Here is a 22,961-nt window from a genome sequence, read left to right as displayed (position 1 = left end):
GAAATTCAAATGCTAAAGGAAGAAGACAGATATCGATATAAATCATCGATAGAAGAACCTCCGAAATTAGAGTTAAAGCCACTTCCAAACCATTTGGAATACGCTTATTTACATGGTGAATCTGAATTACCTGTAATAATATCGTCTTCTCTTACTGAAAATGAGAAATCACAACTCATTTCTGTGTTGAAAGCTCATAAACCAGCCATTGCATGGAAGATTCATGATATTAAAGGAATAAGTCCTTCGTATTGCACACATAAAATCCTTATGGAAGAAGGTCATAAAATGTATGTGCAACGCCAACGAAGACTAAATCCTAATATGCAAGATGTAGTTAAGAAAGAGATTATTAAACTGCTAGATGCAGGTTTGATATATCCAATCTCTGATAGTCCATGGGTAAGCCCAGTTCAATGCGTACCTAAGAAGGGTGGCATGACTGTCATTACAAATGAGAAAAATGAGCTTATTCCTACTAGGACTGTAACAGGATGGCGTGTATGTATTGATTATAGAAAATTAAATGACGCCACCAGAAAAGTTCACTTTCCCTTACCTTTCATAGATCAAATGTTGGAAAGATTAGCCGGAAATAGTTACTATTGTTTTCTAGATGGATTTTCCGGATATTTTCAAATTCCAATAGCACCCGAAGATCAAGAGAAAACCACATTCACGTGCCCTTATGGTACTTTTGCTTACAAACGCATGCCATTTGGACTTTGTAACGCCCCTGCAACCTTTCAAAGGTGTATGATGGCGATTTTTCACGACATGATAGAAGAATGCATGGAAGTATTCATGGATGACTTTTCAGTCTTCGGTGATACATTTAAATCATGTCTAGTTAATCTGGAACGAATGCTAATTAGATGCGAAAAATCAAATCTAGTACTTAATTGGGAGAAATGCCATTTCATGGTTAAAGAAGGCATCGTTCTTGGACATAAAATTTCAAAAGAAGGAATTGAAGTGGATAGAGCTAAAGTAGATGTAATTGCTAAACTTCCACATCCCACTAATGTTAGAGGAGTTAGGAGTTTTCTAGGGCATGCCGGTTTTTACCGACGTTTTATAAAAGATTTTTCTAAAATTGCCACTCCTATGAATAAACTCCTAGAAAAGGATGCGCCATTCATCTTTTCAGATGAGTGTATCAAATCTTTTAATATTCTTAAAGAGAAACTCACTAATGCACCAATCATGATAACACCAAATTGGAATCTACCATTTGAACTAATGTGCGATGCAAGTGATTTTGCAATGGGAGCCGTTTTAGGACAAAGGATTGAAAAACGATTTCAACCTATATATTATGCTAGTAAGACATTACAAGGAGCACAAACGAACTATACAACTACTGAAAAAGAACTCCTTGCTATTGTCTTTGCTTTTGACAAATTTCGATCATATCTCGTTCTAGCAAAAACGGTGGTCTATACCGACCATTCTGCTCTTAGATACCTATTTTCAAAACAAGATGCTAAACCAAGATTAATCCGTTGGATCTTACTCTTACAAGAGTTTGATATTGAAATCCGAGATAAAAGAGGAGCAGAAAATCTCGCCGCTGATCATCTTTCTCGTCTTGAAAATAACGAATTAGAAGTTCTGAATGAATCAGCTATACAAGACAACTTTCCTGATGAATATCTATTGAAGATAGATTATAAAGAAATCCCATGGTTTGCAGACTATGCAAACTACTTAGTTTGTGGATTCCTTGAAAAAGGATTATCGTACCAAAGACGAAAGAAATTCTTCAGTGATATAAAACACTATTTCTGGGAAGATCCACATCTGTTTAAAAGTTGTCCCGATGGAATAATACGCCGATGTGTATTTGGAGATGAAGCTAGTAAAATATTAAACCATTGTCACACAGGACCAACAGGAGGGCATTATGGGCCTCAACTAACAGCAAGAAAAGTTTATGAAGCTGGATTCTATTGGCCTACAATTTACAAAGACGCACACCTTCTTTGCAAATCCTGTGATGCATGTCAAAGGGCCGGAAAAATAAGTCAACGTGATGAAATGCCACAAAATGTCATCTAAGTATGTGAAGTATTTGACATTTGGGGTATTGACTTTACGGGTCCATTTCCAAAATCTCATAATAATCTATATATACTCGTAGCCATTGATTATGTATCTAAATGGGCGGAAGCACAAGCTCTCCCAACTAACGATGCACGAGTTGTAGTCAACTTTTTAAAACGTCTTTTTGCAAGGTTTGGAACACCGAAAGCTTTAATAAGTGATCGGGGTACTCATTTCTGTAATAATCAACTTGAGAAAGTTCTTAAAAGATATGGAGTAACTCATAAAATCTCCACCGCATATCATCCACAAACGAGTGGACAAGTTGAAAATACCAACCGAGCTTTAAAACGTATTCTAGAGAAAACTGTAGGATCAAATCCGAAGGAATGGTCCATTAAATTGGAGGATGCACTCTGGGCTTTTAGAACAGCCTACAAAACTCCAATTGGAACCACACCTTTTAGACTTGTTTATGGAAAAGCATGTCATCTTCCAGTAGAAATTGAACACAAAGCAATTTGGGCTTTGAAAACATGTAATCTTGATTTACATGAAGCCGGACGTCTACGATTAAGTCAACTAAACGAATTAGAAGAATTAAGACATGAAGCATACGAAAATTCGTTAATCTATAAAGAAAGAACGAAGAAATGGCATGATAAAAGAATCAGAAGTTCAAAAGAATTTAAAGAAGGAGACAGAGTTCTTCTTTTCAATTCACGATTCAAGCTATTTCCTGGAAAATTGAAATCAAGATGGTCTGGACCATTCATAGTCAAAAGAGTTTTCCCATACGGAACGATAGAATTGATAAATTCAAATGGGATTGAATTTAAAGTTAATGGTCACAGAGTTAAACATTACATACATGGTCCGATGGAAGTCGACAACAAAGTTAATCACAATTTCGACACCACAGCTAACTAAGTGTGGGGAGAATCAAGTCTTTAAAGGATAATATGTATTTCTGTTAGAGTTAGATTGTCTGTTTTCATGTAGTTCTCGAAAATGGAACCCGAATGGTCTTTCCCTAGCAGACCCTAAAGAACTAGTCTTCTCCCCCCATTCTGAATTTTTATTTTTTTTTAGGTTTTTACAAAATGAAGACTGCCTGTGAACTAAACCATGGTCTAATGCTACACGCTTTGATCACTAAACGTAATAATGACATACTACCGAGTGAAATAGTATCAGTAATCAGAGAAAGAATGGACGGAGTTAGAAAAGAATCCAGATGCGAAGATAATAAGTTACAATTTGGTAAAGGAAAATCAAAATCCGCAGCGAAAAGAAGAGCACGACACCTAGAAAGATGTCACAAATGCGGAAAATGGTCACATGGAGGTAAATGTTCAAATAATCAAACCTATTCAAATACCGAATTTGTTACTTTATGCAGAGACAGACCGTTCATATGTTTAGAAGAAAAGACACTGAATGCTCGAGGTTACGCCTATGTAGCCATGGAAAACCAATTAAACCGACTATCTTATGAATGGGATAGATCATATAACTAAGAAATCTATTTCACAGGTATGTCTGTACAGTTTTTATTTTTATTTTTATTTTTAACCTTTTGATAATAAACGCTAATTTGTTCGCTAAAAAGTATTAAATTGGTATTAAATAAAATTAGGTTTGGCGACCGAAATTATTGATATCATTCAAAAATTTATTACATCACTGCGAAATTTAACGTTTATTCTTAAGGTATAAATATCTTTAATCAATCAAACCAAAATATTTCAAAAATTCGTCATGAGTTAAATTAGGTCTTGGAACCGAAAATACTTTACCGAAAAGAGGGGCGCATATTTTTGATAATATTTGATTGATTAAAGTGGGATAAAAAGACAAAAAGATTTTTAATTTTATTTTTACCATGTTTTTAATATTAATATTTAAATCTTAAATTAATATTGTAAACTCTGTAAAAACAATATATTTAAAATTGTAAATATTTGAAAAATTAATATAAGTTTGATATAAATTTATAAATTTTTAAATTAAAGTTGGTGTGAATTTTTAATTTTTAAAATATAAATTTTTAATTTTATGCATTTCAAATTTTAAGTTTGGTGTGAATTTTTAATATTAATTTTGAATTTTATATTTAAGTTGTGTGAATTTAAAAACAAAAATTTACTTTATCTCATTAAGTTAAGAATATGATTTTTAAAATTCGTCGTAAGTTGAAGACTAGGTCTTTGAACCGAAATTGCTTTACCCGAGGGAGGGACGAGAACTTTTATTATCATTATTTTTAATCTTATTGAATTAGAGTATGCCAAAAAATTGAAAAAACCCAAAAATCTTAGCTTTTAAAACAATCGCTACAAAAAGACAAATTTTAAAATTTTGTCGAAGGACGGACTAGGACATCGATCCGAAACGACCTCGTCCTAAATAACAAGGGAAACAAAATTTTAAAATTAATTACTTAATTGTTTTAATAAGTTAATGATTATAAAAAAAAAAAAAAAAAATATACCAAACTCCGCGACTCGCGGAGTTTGGAGGGTTAATCTCCGCGACTCGCGGAGGGATCAAAACCCAGAAAAAAAATAATAAACACCCGAACTGATCAGTCCACAACCACAAAAACACACTGCGAAAAATAACAGCGAAAATACTCCGAAAAACCACCCAAAAACACCCCAAAAATCCCAATTTTTAACCGTTAATCACCAAATCTTTTGCTAAAATCATGTTGAGAAGGATGCTATCTAAGAATTACTCAAGAAAAACGGTAAATTTCTACACCTAAACACCATTTAATCCGAAATTTGGTGTTCTTGAGCTATTTTTTCCCCAATTTGATTTTGATGCTTTTTAGTGTAATTAGACTTAAATTGTTTATGTATTATGCTTGTATAACCTAGATTGATGCTGTTTAACATGATTAGAAGCCTTAAACTTCAAATTTTGAATAATCTAGGGTTTGTGTTCTTGAGCAAATTTGGGGCTTTTTGATATAAACAGGTTATGGCCGATTTTTGTCATGAATTGTTGCTAAAATTAGTAGTGTAACATGTCTATGTAGTTAAATGATCCAAACTTTGAGCCTAAACATGATTTTAAGAATTAAAGTGGACTTTTTCAAGTCTAAAATTCATGAACTTGATTTTTGAAAGATAATGCCATTTGAGACTTGTTTGATTGTTAGTAATGATTATTTTGACATGTTATTTGAGTTGAATGCTTATGAACTTGGCGAAAATTTTCGTATATGCTTATTTGAAAAAGTGTAGATTTGATAAAAATGTGAAAATAAGCTTAAGTTTGATATAAATTGATAATGTCATTGTAATTATTTTGATTGATGATTTTGCTGACACTAATGCATATTTGGATGCACAAAAATTGTGTTTGATGTGTTTTGCTGAATGAAAGGGGTGAATCTTCATCCCAAGCCCGCAATGCTCCTGCTGAGAATTTGGAACAACAGGAGGTGGATAACTACTACAAGCAGGATGTACCTCATCCAGTCATGACCTTTTCCGATATGCATTTGGAAGAGTTGCACCCGAACCTGAGATTTGACAGACTTTGGATAGATTATCCAAAATATCAAAGGGGTTTGCATACTCTTCATTCTAAGGTTGTTGAGGTACTGAGGGTCATAGAATGGGGACCCTTAGAAGCTGTAGAATTGGCCGGGCCAATTAGGGAATTACTTGTACAGAGGTATGGTAATTCTTCTTTTAATGACTGGGTACATTTATTCACCATACGTAGACCTGTATATAAAGTATGGTGTGAAGAATTGTTATGTAGTATAGAGTTGAATGATCGGGTAGCTAGTTTAACCGATCGTTCTTTTATTAGATTTTTGTTAGGCGGTTCGATGCGCCACATGTCTTTACTGGACATGGCTCAGGCTTTACGTATATATACGCCTGAGGAGTTAGCGTCTGCCGATTGTAGAGGATTGATACTAAACGGTAGAAAGATAGATAAAATTTTGATACACACGGTGTGTGGAGTCAAATGACAAGCCATCACCGTTTCAAAGGGGGAAATTACTCTTATTTGGATATAGATAGAGCCGAATTAAGAGTGATACATAGGTTTTTAGCTAATTCGATTACACAAAGGGGTAAAAACAAGGAAAAAGTAAATGAACAGGATTTGTTTTACCATATGTGTATTCGAGACCCACAAAGCGCTGTAAGTATACCATATTGTGTGGGTTATTATTTATCAGCTATGGTTCGGGGGATGCGACCACATAGCATAATAGGAGGTGGAATTTTTATTACTTTGATTGGTGAATATCTCGGTGTGGATATAAGTCGGGGGGGATTATTAGTAGAAGAACCAGAACCCCGCGATACTATAGGTTTAAATGTATACCATGGTGCGAAAGTTTTGAAGAGGCGAAATAACGCCGCAGTACGATACCATGGTAGACATCCACAGGTGGAGAGAAACCAGCAGCAAGGTAATGTAGGAGGGGGGAATGAGATGCAAGAAATGCATAGGTTTATAGCTTCTCAGGAATACGAAAATGCTAGACAGAGAGCATTTGAAGATTGGCAAGTTCATCAGAACCAGATCATAGCTCATTGCCAACATATAGGTAGAAACTATATTTCTACACCGAAACCCGTCTTCCCTCCTTGGTCTATAGAGATGCAGCCACCATATCCTACGTATGACCCTGCCGAAGCATTCTATAGCACTTATGGTTATGCCTGGAACCCCTATTGGTACCAATATCATCCTTAGTTTACTTATTATTTTTTATTTTTTATTTTGTAATTTGTAATTATTGATACGTTTAATACTTTTGTTAATATTGTAATCATTTTTATAATTATCTAACTTTTATTCTTAGATTTTAATAATTTTTGAATGTGGGGTAATATTCCAAACTTCAAAAATATGTATATATGTTTGCAGTTTATCTTATGTACACAACAGGGTAAAACAACACATTTTCAAAGACTGGCATTAAGTTCAGCAAAAGCAACTAATTTTGACGACAAGATGCAAAATATATGTGAAATAACAACAAGACGGAATGAACAAATGATGTGCACCATTTATCATTCAGCAAACAAACGCCAATATATTTGGAAACTTTGGTAAAAATTTAATCATTTTAACACAAATCACCCTCAATAATTTAAATTGTTACTGATTTCTTGCAAATGAGGGCATTGCAAGATCTTAAGTGTGGGAAGGGGTTAAATTCTTTCGGATTTTAAAATTTTTTTACTTTATACACTTGGTTACCATTAAAAATACTAGTAAAGCAGTAGTTGTATTAGAATCTAGTGCTCTCTGATAAAAAAGAACAGCCCTAGTCTTATATACTGACTACCCAATTCTATAAAAAATTTTCAATTAAATGAATTCAAATCATGTTTATACATATTTATGAACGATAAAACTAGGTTTTAACACCGAAATTATTGTTATCTCAGAAAGAACATAAATTAAGAAACAAACTAAAATGTCAAAATTCATTTAAAATGGAATAGAGGACGATAAAAAGAAAAATAAAAAGCCAAGTGTGGGAAAATTTACCAAGTTATTTTAAACATATGTCACATATATCTGTAACAAATAACTGAAAATACTTTTGCTTTGGACTAAACTAAACTGTTTTACCCGATGAAAGAAAAGAAGAGATGGATCTACATGATGAATCAATTCCATCATTAAAAGGAAGTAAAGTCTTCCGAAAAAGAAACGCGCTTCTTGATTTAGGTCATGAAGTTGTCGTCCAGACCAGCTGTAGGTTGACGAAAAATCTAGAAAAGTCATCACTAAAATCAGCAGGAAATCCACGGACCTCAGCATTAAACAGGGTCGCCAAGTGGTCAGATTTATCCTAACCATGAGAAGGATTTATCTCGTACAATGGGGGGCACCATGCAAATTAGCTGGATAAGACTAATGAATCAGATCTCCAGAAAGGATAATCTCCTTAAAGATTAAAAATCAGCTTTTAAGACTGATATTACTCAATCCTAGAGATTGACCTTAAAGATTGAGAATTCAAACTCATGGAATTCAATAATATCTAAACTCGAGCTTAAACGAGAAAATATTTTGATCAAAATTACAAACCGATTTGTTTTCTGAAAACCCTATTTTCAATGCGTTCATTACCATTGAACGTAAAATCCTAGGAATTCACCTGGAATTCATTAGGTCACCTGAACCAAATCGGGTGTCAACCGTAAGAACGGTGGTTGCATAGTGGTCAAAGACAGGACCTTGTGCCATACCGAAAAATTATAAGGGTGAGCTTTACTATTGCTCCTACCAAGGATAGTAATTGCGTCCGACACGTTATAGACCATAATCAAAAGCATGTCACAGGACATTGCCTTAACAGTTGCTTGTTCAACGCTTTCCTTTACAACCGGACGGTAGTTTACCGAAAGGTAATATACGGGACAAGTAAACTGGACGTGTTGCTTTCCAAATACAAGGTTAGCAAGTGGGTGACACAAAACCGCAAGTTTTGAGCTAAAATTTTCAAATCTGAAACCCACCAAACCCACAAAAATATTTTGCAAACACCGGTAAAGGGTTATTCCGGAAAACTTATCTAGGGTAAAAACTAGATTTCAAAAGATCAAATGTTTTCATAAAGATCCAATTTCCTTAATGGATCTAAATTTTTATAGTCATGTGGGACTGTAAACCATATCGTTACTACCATTGTTTATACCGCCGTATAGAAATCACTGATGTACAAAGTGTGAAGAATAAAGAAGTGATTCTAGTATTTCAAGACGATATTGCTTGAGGACAAGCAATGCTCAAGTGTGGGAATATTTGATAATGCTAAAAACGAACATATATTTCATAGCATTATTCCTCAAGAAAGACAAGCTTTTAGTTGCAATTGTTCTATTTACAAGAGATATTCGTTTAAATAATAAAAGGTGAAGACAAAAGACAGATTCGACGAATTGAAGACGCAAACGACCAAAAAGCTCAAAAGTACAAAAGACAATCAAAAAGGTTCCAATTATTGATAAGAAACGTCTCGAAATTACAAGAGTACAAGATTCAAAACGCAAAGTACAAAATATAAAATTGTACGCAAGGACGTTCGAAAATCCGGAACCGGGACCAGAGTCAACTCTTAACGCTCGACGCAACGGACTAAAAATTACAAGTTAACTATGTATATAAATATAATATAATATATAATTAATTATATTAATTATATATATATTATATTTATAAATAAAAAACCGTCGGCAGAGAAAGACTCCAAGGACTGAGCTGTAATTTCATTCTCCGCGACTCGCGGAGTTTGAAGAGCATTTTGCCGCGAGTCGCGGAGCCTCAAATTTGAAAACTGCCTATAAAGCCAACCGAATTCTGATCAAAAACCATCATCTTTTTCTTCCTCATTCATACGTAAAATTTATATTTATATTTATAATTTATATTTTAATTTTAATTATAATTCTAATAATAAGGGTATGTTAGCAAATGTTGTAAGGGTGTAAGTCGAAATTCTGTCCGTGTAACGCTACGCTATTTTTAATCATTGTAAGTTATGTTCAACCTTTTTACATTAATGTCTCGTAGCTAAGTTATTATTATGCTTATTTAAAACGAAGTAATCATGATGTTGGGCTAATTACTAAAATTGGGTAATTGGGCTTTGTACCATAATTGGGGTTTGGACAAAAGAACGACACTTGTGGAAATTAGATTATGGGCTATTAATGGGCTTTATATTTGTTTAACTAAATGAAAGTTTGTTAATGTTAATATAAAGATTTACAATTGGGCGTCCCTATAAATTACCATATACACTCGATCGGACACGATGGGCGGGGTATTTATATGTACGAATAATCGTTCATTTAACCGGACACGGGAATGGATTAATAGCCACTAGAATAATTAAAACAGGGGTGAAATTACATTCAAGGGTAATTGGTGTAATTGTTAACAAAGTAATAAAACCTTGGTTTACACGCAGTCGATAACCTGGTGTATTCATTAAACAAAGTATTAAAACCTTGTTACAATTCGAATCCCCAATTAGTTGGAATATTTAACTTCGGGTATAAGAATAATTTGATGAGGACACTCGCACTTTATATTTATGACTGATGGACTGTTATGGACAAAAACCAGACGGACATATTAAATAATCCAGGACAAAGGACAATTAACCCATGGGCATAAAACTAAAATCAACACGTCAAACATCATGATTACGGAAGTTTAAATAAGCATAATTCTTTTATTTCATATTTAATTTCCTTTACTTTATATTTAATTGCACTTCTAATTATCGCACTTTTATTTATTGTTATTTAATCGCACTTTTAATTATCGTACTTTTTAATTATCGCAATTTTATTTTATCGCACTTTTATTATTCGCAATTTCATTATCGTTATTTACTTTACGCTTTAATTTAAGTCTTGTATTTATTTTATATTTTACATTAGGTTTTAACTGCGACTAAAGTCTTAAAATCGACAAACCGGTCATTAAACGGTAAAAACCCCCCTTTATAATAATAATATTACTTATATATATGTTTGTATTTTTATAAAAGTAAACTAATATAGCGTTGAGCTTTGTTTAAAGATTTCCCTGTGGAACGAACCGGACTTACTAAAAACTACACTACTGTACGATTAGGTACACTGCCTATAAGTGTTGTAGCAAGGTTTAAGTATATCCATTCTATAAATAAATAAATATCTTGTGTAAAATTGTATCGTATTTAATAGTGTTTTCTGCTAAAATTAATAACTATTTTATATACACCTCGCATAACATCATAGCCCCAACATGATTCTCGATGTACCTAAATACAATATAAAATAAAAATAAGTATCATAGTGGTATTCAAACAGGCACAACAATTCACATGTGAAGGAATTACTTATCCTAAGATCTAATTAAAACTGTTAAATTCATCTTTAAAAATAGTAAAATGTTATTTTTGGCATCTAAACTGCTTCGAACAGGGGGAAAGCCTTAAGGAAATCTTGCTCGTAGCGCCGTTTTTCTAGTTATCTTGCGAAAATGGGCCTAATCCGCAATTGAAAATTTTTCGGAAAATTCTCCACAAAATTTTGCCCGATTTTGAGGGGAATGTAGTGACTTCAAATATGTGTTTTGCGGCCGTTTATTATCATCAAAACGATACTACAATCTCATATATTTGAATTCAATAAGAAATTTAGAAACAAAAACAAAAATAAGGTTATAAATCTAGAGGAATAAAAAAGCGGCTAAAAATTCTCGAACAATAAACCAAGACGTTATAAAAGCAGCAAAGTTTTGAGGCTAGTGATGAGATAGTAGCCCCAACATGATTCTCGATATACCTAAATACAATATTAAATAAAAACAAGTATCATAGTGGTATTTAAACAGGCACAACGATTCACATGTGAAGGTATTACTTATCCTAAGATCTAAAAGTTAAAAATTCACCTTTAAAATAGTAAAATGTTATTTTCGACATCTAAACTGCTTCGAATAGGAGAAAGCTTTAAGGAAGTCTTGCTCCTAGTGCCGTTTTCTAGTTATCTTGCGAAAATGGGCCTAATTTGCAATTAAATATTTTTCGGAAAATTCTCCTCAAAATTTTGCCCGATTTTGTGTGGAATGTAGTGATTTCAAATATATGTTTTACGGCCATTAATTATCATCAAAATGAAACTACACTCTCATATATTCGTATTCAATATGAAATTTAGAAACAAAAACAAAAATAAGGTTATGAATCTAGAGAAATAAAAGAACGGCTAAAAATACTCGAACAATAATTCCAGGACGTTATAAAAGCAGCATGGTTTTGTGGCTAGTGTTGTGATAGTAGCCCAAACATGATTCTAGATGTACCTAAATACAATATTAAAAAAACAAATATCATAGTGGTATTTAAACAGGCACAACAAATCACATGTGAAGAAATTACTTATCATAAGATCTAAAAGTGCAAAATTCACTTTTAAAAATAGTAAAATGTCATTTTCGGTATGTAAACTTCTTCAAACGGGGGAAAGTCTTAAGGAAGTCTTGGTCGTAGCGTCGTTTTCTAGTTATCTTGTGAAAACAGGCCTAATCTGCAATTGAAAATTTTTCGGAAAATTCTCCACAAAATTTTGCCCGATTTTGTGGGGAATGTAGTGACTTCAAATATGTGTTTAGCGGCCATTAATTATCATCCAAACGAAACTACACTCTCATATATTCACATTCAATATGAAATTTAGAAACAAAAACAAAAATAATGTTATGAATATAGAGAAATAAAGGCTAAAAATACTCGAACAATAAAGCCAAGATGTTTTAAAAGCAGCAAGGTTTTGTGGCTAGTGGTGTGATGGTAGCCCCAACATGATTCTTGATGTAACTAAATACAATATTAAAAAAAAACAAATATCATAGTGGTATTTAAACAGGCACAACAAATCACATGTGAAGGTATTACTTATCAAACGATCTAAAAGTGTAAAATTCATCTTTAAAAATAGTAAAATGTCATTTACGGCATCTAAACTACTTCGAACGGGAGAAAGCTGAAATGTCCCGTTCATATTGATTATAAACGTTCCATATTAATTGATTTTGTCGCGAGGTTTTGACCTCTATATGAGACATTTTTCCAAGACTGCATTCGGTTTTAAAGCAAACCATAACCTTTAAAATATTACGACGATTATCAAATAATGATAATCTAAAATATAGCGTTTTTCACACGACCATTACATAATGGTTTACAATAATATTACACATCAACATAAGTCTTCGAATGCAGTTTTTAAACAATATTATACAAACGTGGACTCAAAATCTTGTCCTCAATTTAGTATGCAACAGCGGAAGCTCTTAATAATCACCTGAGAATAAACATGCTTAAAACGTCAAAAAAATTGTTGGTGAGTTATAGGTTTAACCTACATATTATTAAATCATAATAATAGATCACAAGATTTCATTTTTCTAACACATCTTTTATCAGGCATTTCGCAAACTGCATAGAGATAAAAATCATTCATATGTTGAACACCTGGTAACCGACGTTAACTTAATGCATAGAATATCCCCAAAACAGAACCTCTCGTCTGTATAATAATCTCGAAGTACTAAACCATTCATAACCTAAATGGGGGTTGTTAAGCCCAATAGATCTATCTTTAGGATTCGCGTCAATTAGGGGCCATTTCCCTAATTTTTAGGCTACCAGACTTGAAGGCCGATATTCGGTTTAATAATCCAACCATAGAATGTAGTTTCGCATATTTGTGTCTATTTTGTAAAACATTTATAAAACTGCATGTATTCTCATCTCAAAAATATTAGATTTTAAAAATGGGACTATAACTCACTTTCACAGATTTTTACTTCGTCGGGAAGTAAGACTTGGCCACTGGTCGATTCACGAACCTATAATAAATATGTACATATATATCAAAGTATGTTCAAAATATATTTACAACATTTTTAATACGTTTTAATGTTTTAAATATTTTCAGTCAGCTGTCCTCGTTAGTAACCTACAACTAGTTGTCCATATTTAGATGTACAGAAATAAATTGATATATATTATCTTGTCCCAATCCACAACCCAGTGTATACACGTCTCAGGCTAGATCACAACTTAAAGTATATATATTTTTGGAATCAACCTCAACCCTGTATAGCTAACTCCAACATTACTGCATATAGAGTGTCTATGGTTGTTCCAAATAATATATATAGATGGGTCGATATGATATGTCAAAACATTTGCATACGTGTCTATGGTATCCCAAGATTACATAATATATTAGAATACATGTATAATACAATATAAGTTAGCTAGGATATGATTTGTATAGATTTGTTACCAATTTTCACGTAGCTACAACAAGTAAAAATATCCAATCTTGTTTTACCCATAACTTCTTCGTTTTAAATCCGTTTTGAGTGAATCCAATTGCAATGGTTTTATATTGAACTTAAGTTTATGAATCTATACAGAACAAGTATAAGTTTATAGTCAAAAATACAGGTTACAAGTCATTTTTGTAAAGGTAGTCATTTCAGTCGAAAGAACGACGTCTAGATGACCATTTTGGAAAACATACTTCCACTTTGAGTTTAATTATGATTTTTGGATATAGTTTCATGTTTATAAGAAAAATCATTTCCCAGAAGAAAAAATTTTAAATCAAAGTTTATCATAATTTTTAATTAACTAACCCAAAACAGCCCGCGGTGTTACTACGACGGCGTATATTTAGTTTTAAGGTGTTTTTAGTGTTTTCATGTTTTAATCATTAAGTTAGCATATCATATAGATATAGAACATGTGTTTAGTTTATTTTAAAAGTCGATTTAGAAGGATTAACTTCTGTTTGCGAACAAGTTTAAAATTAACAAAACTATGTTCTAGTGATTACAAGTTTAAACCTTCGAATAAGATAGCTTTATATGTATGAATCGAATGATGTTATGAACATTATTACTACCTCAAGTTTTGTGGATAAACCTGCTGGAAAAGAGAAAAATGGATCCAGCTTCAAAGGATTCTTGGATGGCTTGAAAGTTATTGAAGCAGAATCATGACACGAAAACAAGTTCAAGTAAGATTTCCACTCGAAATAAGATTGTTATAGTTATAGAAATTGAATCAAAGTTTGAATATGAGTATTACTGATGCGAAGCGAGGTGTATATAAAATAGTTATTATTTTACTAGGAAAACACTATTAAATACGATACAATTTTACACAAGATATTTATTTATTTATAGAATGGATATACTTAAACCTTGCTACAACACTTATATGCAGTGTACCTAATCGTACAGTAGTGTAGTTTTTAGTAAGTCCGGTTCGTTCCACAGGGAAATCTTTAAACAAAGTTCAACGCTATATTAGTTCACTTTTATAAAAATACAAATATATATATATAAGTAATATTATTATTATAAAGGGGGGTTTTTACCGTTTAATGACCGGTTTGTCGATTTTAAAACTTTAGTCGCAGTTAAAACCTAATGTAAAATATAAAATAAATACAAGACTTAAATTAAAGCGTAAAGTAAATAACGATAATGAAATTGCGAATAATAAAAGTGCGATAAAATAAAATTGCGATAATTAAAAAGTACGATAATTAAAAGTGCGATTAAATAACAATAAATAAAAGTGCGATAATTAGAAGTGCAATTAAATATAAAATAAAGGAAATTAAATATGAAATAAAAGAATTATGCTTATTTAAACTTCCGTAATCATGATGTTTGACGTGTTGATTTTAGTTTTATGCCCATGGGTTAATTGTCCTTTGTCCTGGATTATTCAATATGTCCGTCTGGTTTTTGTCCATAACAGTCCATCAGTCATAAATATAAATTGCAAGTGTCCTTGTCAAATTATTATTATACCCGAAGATAAATATTCCAACTAATTGGGGATTCGAATTGTAACAAGGTTTTAATACTTTGTTTAATGAATACACCAGGTTATCGACTGCGTGTAAACCAAGGTTTTACTACTTTGTTAACAATTACAACAATTACCCTTGAATGTAATTTCACCCCTGTTTTAATTATTCTAGTGGCTATTAATCCATTCCCGTGTCCGGTTAAATGAACGATTATTCGTACATATAAATACCCCGCCCATCGTGTCCGATCGAGTGTATATGGTAATTTATAGGGACGCCCAATTGTAAATCTTTATATTAACATTAACAAACTTTCATTTAGTTAAACAAATATAAAGCCCATTAATAGCCCATAGTCTAATTTCCACAAGTGTCGTTCTTTTATCCAAACCCCAATTATGGTACAAAGCCCAATTACCCAATTTTAGTAATTAGCCCAACATCATGATTACTTCGTTTTAAATAAGCATAATAATAACTTAGCTACGAGACATTAATATAAAAAGGTTGAACATAACTTACAATGATTAAAAATAGCGTAGCGTTACACGGACAGAATTTCGACTTACACCCTTACAACATTCGCTAACATACCCTTATTATTAGGATTTAAAATTAAAATTAAAATTAAAATATAAATTATATATATATTACGTATATATTGAGAGAGAGATTGAGAAATAAGATATGAAATTTGATCAGAATTCGGTTTGCTTTATAGCCAGACTTGATTTTTGGGGCTCCGCGACTCGCGGCAAAATGCCCTTCAAACTCCGCGAGTCGCGGAGATAGAAATTACAGCTCAGTCCTTGGAGTTTTCTCTGCCGACGGTTTTTATTATATATATATAATATATATATAATTAATATAATTAATTATATATTATATTATATTTATATACATAGTTAACTTGTAATTTTTAGTCCGTTGCGTCGAGCGTTAAGAGTTGACTCTGGTCCCGGTTCCGGATTTTCGAACGTCCTTGCGTACAATTTTATATCTTGTACTTTGCGTTTTGAATCTTGTACTTTTGTAATTTCGAGACGTTTCTTATCAATAATTGGAACCTTTTTGATTGTCTTTTGTACTTTTGAGCTTTTTGGTCGTTTGCGTCTTCAATTCGTCGAATCTGTCTTTTGTCTTCACCTTTTATTATTTAAACGAATATCTCTTGTAAATAGAACAATTGCAACTAAAAGCTTGTCTTTCTTGAGGAATAATGCTATGAAATATATGTTCGTTTTTAGCATTATCAAATATTCCCACACTTGAGCGTTGCTTGTCCTCAAGCAATATCGTCTTGAAATACTAGAATCACTTCTTTATTCTTCACACTTTGTACATCAGTGATTTCTATACGGCGGTATAAACAATGGTAGTAACGATATGGTTTACAGTCCCACATGACTATAAAAATTTAGATCCATTAAGGAAATTGGATCTTTATGAAAACATTTGATCTTTTGAAATCTAGTTTTTTACCCTAGATAAGTTTTCCGGAATAACCCTTTACCGGTGTTTGCAAAATATTTTTGTGGGTTTGGTGGGTTTCAGATTTGAAAATTTTAGCTCAAAACTTGCGGTTTTGTGTCACCCACTTGCCAACCTTGTATTTGGAAAACAACACGTCCAGTTTACTTGTCCCGTATATTACCTTTCGGCAAACTACCGTCCGGTTGTAAAGGAAAGCGTTGAACAAGCAACTGTTTAAGGCAATGTCCCGTGACATGCTTTTGATTATGGTCTATAACGTGTCGGACGCAATTACTATCCTTGGTAGGAGCAATAGTAAAGCTCACCCTTATAATTTTTCGGTCTGGCACAAGGTCCTGTCTTTGACCATGCTATGCAACCACCGTTCTTACGGTTGACACCCGATTTGGTTCAGGTGACCTAATGAATTCCAGGTGAATTCCTAGGATTTTACGTTCAATGGTAATGAACGCATTGAAAATAGGGTTTTCAGAAAACAAATCGGTTTATAATTTTGATCAAAATATTTTCTCGTTTAAGCTCGAGTTTAGATATCATCGAATTCCATGAGTTTGTAATTCTCAATCTTTAAGGTCAATCTCTAGGATTGAGTAATATCAGTCTTAAAAGCTGATTTTTAATCTTTAAGGAGATTATCCTTTCTGGGGATCTGATTCATTAGTCTTATCCAGCTAATTTGCATGGTGCCCCCCATTGTATGAGATAAATCCTTCTCATGGTTAGGATAAATCTGACCACTTGGCGACCCTGTTTAATGCTGAGGTCCGTGGATTTCCTGCTGATTTTAGTGATGACTTTTCTAGATTTTTCGTCAACCTACAGCTGGTCTGGACGACAACTTCATGACCTAAATCAAGAAGCGCGTGTCTTTTTCGGAAGACTTTACTTCCTTTTAATGATGGAATTGATTCATCGTGTAGATCCATCTCTTCTTTTCTTTCATTGGGTAAAACAGTTTAGTTTAGTCCAAAGCAAAAGTATTTTCAGTTATTTATTACAAATATATGTGGCATATGTTTAAAATAACTTGGTAAATTTTCCCACACTTGGCTTTTTATTTTTCTTTTTATCGTCCTCTATTCCATTTTAAATGAATTTTAACATTTTAGTTTGTTTCTCAATTTATGTCCTTTCCGAGGTAACAATAATTTCGGTGTTAAAACCTAGTTTTATCGTTCATAAATATGTATAAACATGATTTGAATTCATTTAATTGAAAATTTTGAAAAATTTTACTAGAATTGGGTAGTCAGTATATAAGACTAGGGCTGTTCTTTTTTATCAGAGAGCACTAGATTCTAATACAACTACTGCTTTACTAGTATTTTTAATGGTAACCAAATGTATAAAGTAAAAAAATTTAAAATCCGAAAGAATTTAACCCCTTCCCACACTTAAGATCTTGCAATGCCCTCATTTGCAAGAAATCGGTAACAATTTAAATTATTGAGGGTGATTTGTGTGAAAATGATTAAATTTTTACCAAAGTTTCCAAATATATTGGCGTTTGTTTGCTGAATGATAAATGGTGCACATCATTTGTTCATTCCGTCTTGTTGTTATTTCACATATATTTTGCATCTTGTCGTCAAAATTAGTTGCTTTTGCTGAACTTAATGCCAGTCTTTGAAAATGCGTTGTTTTACCCTGTTGTGTACATAAGATAAACTGCAAACATATATACATATTTTTGAAGTTTGGTTTATTACCCCACATTCAAAAATTATTAAAATCTAAGAATAAAAGTTAGATAATTATAAAAATGATTACAATATTAACAAAAGTATTAAACATATCAATAATTACAAATTACAAAATAAAAAAAAAATAAGTAAACTAAGGATGATATTGGTACCAATAGGGGTTCCACGCATAACCATAAGTGCTATAGAATGCTTCGGCAGGGTCATACGTAGGATATGGTGGCTGCATCTCTATCGACCAAGGAGGGAAGACGGGTTTCGGTGTAGGAATATAGTTTCTACCTATATGTTGGCAATGCGCTATGATCTGGTTCTGATGAACTTGCCAATCTTCAAATGCTCTCTGTCTAGCATTTTCGTATTCCTGAGAAGCTATAAACCTATGCATTTCTTGCATCTCATTCCCCCCTCCTACATTACCTTGCTGCTGGTTTCTCTCTACCTGTGGATGTCTACCATTGTATCGTACTGCGGCGTTATTTCGCCGCTTCAAAACTTTCGCACCATGGTATACATTTAAACCTATAGTGTCGCGGGGTTCCGGCTCTTCTACTAATAATCCCCCCCGACTTATATCCACACCGAGATATTCACCAATCAAAGTAATAAAAATACCACCTCCTATTATGCTATGTGGACGCATCCCCCGAACCATAGCTGATAAATAATAACCCACACAATATGGTATACTTACAGCGCTCTGTGGGTCTCGAATACACATATGGTAAAACAAATCTTGTTCATTTACTTTTTCTTTGTTCTTACCCCTTTGTGTAATCGAATTAGCTAAAAACCTATGTATTACTCTTAATTCGGCTCTATCTATATCCAAATAAGAGTAGTTTCCCCCTTTGAAACGGTGATGGCTTGTCATTTGACTCCACACACCGTGTGTATCAAAATTCTCATCTATCTTTCTACCGTTTAGTATCAATCCTCTACAATCGGCAGACGCTAATTCCTCAGGCGTATATATACGTAAAGCCTGAGTCATGTCCAGTAAAGACATGTGGCGCATCGAACCGCCTAACAAAAATCTAATAAAAGAACGATCGGTTAAACTAGCTACCCGATCATTCAACTCTATACTACATAACAGCTCTTCACACCATACTTTATATACAGGTCTGCGTATGGTGAATAAACATATCCAGTCATTAAAAGAAGAATTACCATACCTCTGAACCAGTAATTCCCTAATTGGCCCGGCCAATTCTACAGCTTCTAAGGGTCCCCATTCTATGACCCTCGGTACCTCAACAACCTTGGAATGAAGAGTATGCAAACCCCGTTGATATTTTGGATAATCTATCCAAAGTCTGTCAAATCTCAGGTTCGGGTGCAACTGTTCCAAGTGCATATCTGAAAAGGTCATGACTGGATGAGGTACATCCTGCTTGTAGTAGTTATCTACCTCCTGTTGTTCCAAGTTCTCAGCAGGAGCATGGCGGGCTTGGGATGAAGATTCACCCCTTTCATTCGTTTTTCTTGAGTAATTCTTAGATATCATCCTTCTCAACATGATTTTAGCAAAAAATTTGGTGATTAACGGTTAAAAATTGAGATTTTTGGGGGTGATTTTTGGTGGTTTTCGGGTTCTTTTTCGCTGTTATTTTGGGGTGTTTTTGTGTTTTTGAGTATACTGATCGTTCAGCTATTTTTATTTTTTTTTCTGTGTTTTGGTCCCTCAGCGAGTCGCGGAGGTTTGCACTTCAAACTCCGCGAGTCGCGGAGTTTGCTTTTTTTTTTTTTTTTTTTTTTATATAATCTTTAACTTATAACACAATTAAGAAATTAATTTTAAAATTTTGTTTCCCTTGTTATTTAGGACGAGGTCGTTTCGGATCGATGTCCTAGTCCGTCCCTCGACAAAATTTTAAAATTTGTCTTTTTGTAGCGATTGTTTTAAAAGCTAAGATTTTTGGTTTTTTTTTTTTTTTCAATGTTTTTGGCATACTCTAATTCAGTAAGATTAAAAATAATGATAATAAAAGTTCTCGTCCCTCCCTCGGGTAAAGCAATTTCGGTTCAAAGACCTAGTCTTCAACTTACGACGAATTTTAAAAATCATATTCTTAACTTAATGAGATAAAGTAAATTTTTGTTTTTAAATTCACACAACTTAAATATAAAATTCAAAATTAAAAATTAAAAATTCACACCAAACTCAAAATTTAAAATGCATAAAATTAAAATTTCATATTTTAAAAATTAAAAATTCACACCAAACTTAATTTAAAAATTCATAAATTCATACCAAACTTATATTAATTTTTCAAATATTTACAATTTTAAATATATTGTTTTTACAAAATTTACAATATTAATTTAAGATTTAAATATTAATTTTAAAAACATGGTAAAAAAATAAATTAAAAATCTTTTTGTATTTTTATCCCACTTTAATCAATCAAATATTATCAAAAATATGCGCCCCTCTTTTCGGTAAAGTAATTTCGGTTCCAAGACCTAATTTAACTCATGACGAATTTTTGAAATATTTTGGGTTGATTGATTAAAGATATTTATACCTTAAGAATAAACGTTAAATTTCGCAGTGATGTAATAAATTTTTGAATGATATCAATAATTTCGGTCGCCAAACCTAATTTTATTTAATACCAATTTAATACTTTTTAGCGAACAAATTAGCGTTTATTATCAAAAGGTTAAAAATAAAAAAAAAAAATAAAAACTGTACAGACATACCTGTGAAATAGATTTCTTAGTTATATGATCTATTATATTCATAAGATAGTCGGTTTAATTGATTTTCCATGGCTCCAAAGGCGTAACCTCGAGCATTCATTGTCTTTTCTTCTAAACATATGAACGGTCCGTCTCTGCATAAAGTAACAAATTCGGTATTTGAATATGTTTGATTATTTGAACATTTACCTCCATGTGACCATTTTCCGCATTTGTGACATCTTTCTAGGTGTCGTGCTCTTCTTTTCGCTGCGGATTTTGATTTTCCTTTACCAAATTGTAACTTATTATCTTCGCATCTGGATCCTTTTCTAACTCCGTCCATTCTTTCTCTGATTACTGATACTAATTCACTCGGTAGTATGTCATTATTTCTTTTAGTGATCAAAGCGTGTAGCATTAGACCATGGTTTAGTTCACAGGCAGTCTTCATTTCGTAAAAACCTAAAAAAATAAAAATTCAGAATGGGGGGAGAAGACTAGTTCTTTAGGGTCTGCTAGGGAAAGACCATACGTGTTCCATTTTCGAGAACTACACGAAAACAGACAATCTAACTCTAACAGAAATATATATTATCCTTTAAAGACTTGATTCTCCCCACACTTAGTTAGCTGTGGTATTGAAATTGTGATTAACTTCGTTGTCGACTTCCATCGGACCATGTATGTAATGTTTAACTCTGTGACCATTAACTTTAAATTCAATCCCATTTGAATTTATTAATTCTATCGTTCCGTATGGGAAAACTCTTTTGACTATGAATGGTCCAGACCATCTTGATTTCAATTTTCCAGGAAATAGCTTGAATCGTGAATTGAAAAGAAGAACTCTGTCTCCTTCTTTAAATTCTTTTGAACTTCTGATTCTTTTATCATGCCATTTCTTCGTTCTTTCTTTATAGATTAACGAATTTTCGTATGCTTCATGTCTTAATTCTTCTAATTCGTTTAGTTGACTTAATCGTAGACGTCCGGCTTCATGTAAATCAAGATTACATGTCTTCAAAGCCCAAAATGCTTTGTGTTCAATTTCTACTGGAAGATGACATGCTTTTCCATAAACAAGTCTAAAAGGTGTGGTTCCAATTGGAGTTTTGTAGGCTGTTCTAAAAGCCCAGAGTGCATCCTCCAATTTAATGGACCATTCCTTCGGATTTGATCCTACGGTTTTCTCTAGAATACGTTTTAAGGCTCGGTTGGTATTTTCAACTTGTCCACTTGTTTGTGGATGATATGCGGTGGAGATTTTATGAGTTACTCCATATCTTTTAAGAACTTTCTCAAGTTGATTATTACAGAAATGAGTACCCCGATCACTTATTAAAGCTTTCGGTGTTCCAAACCTTGCAAAAAGACGTTTTAAAAAGTTGACTACAACTCGTGCATCGTTAGTTGGAAGAGCTTGTGCTTCCGCCCATTTAGATACATAATCAATGGCTACGAGTATATATAGATTATTATGAGATTTTGGAAATGGACCCATAAAGTCAATACCCCAAATGTCAAATACTTCACATACTTGGATGACATTTTGTGGCATTTCATCACGTTGACTTATTTTTCCGGCCCTTTGACATGCATCACAGGATTTGCAAAGAAGGTGTGCGTCTTTGTA

This window comes from Rutidosis leptorrhynchoides, chromosome 4 (assembly GCF_046630445.1).
Source record: "Rutidosis leptorrhynchoides isolate AG116_Rl617_1_P2 chromosome 4, CSIRO_AGI_Rlap_v1, whole genome shotgun sequence".
In the NCBI taxonomy this organism is placed as follows: domain Eukaryota; kingdom Viridiplantae; phylum Streptophyta; class Magnoliopsida; order Asterales; family Asteraceae; genus Rutidosis; species Rutidosis leptorrhynchoides.
The sequence above is the reverse complement of the archived record's forward strand: the minus strand, read 5'-3'. Positions refer to the sequence as shown.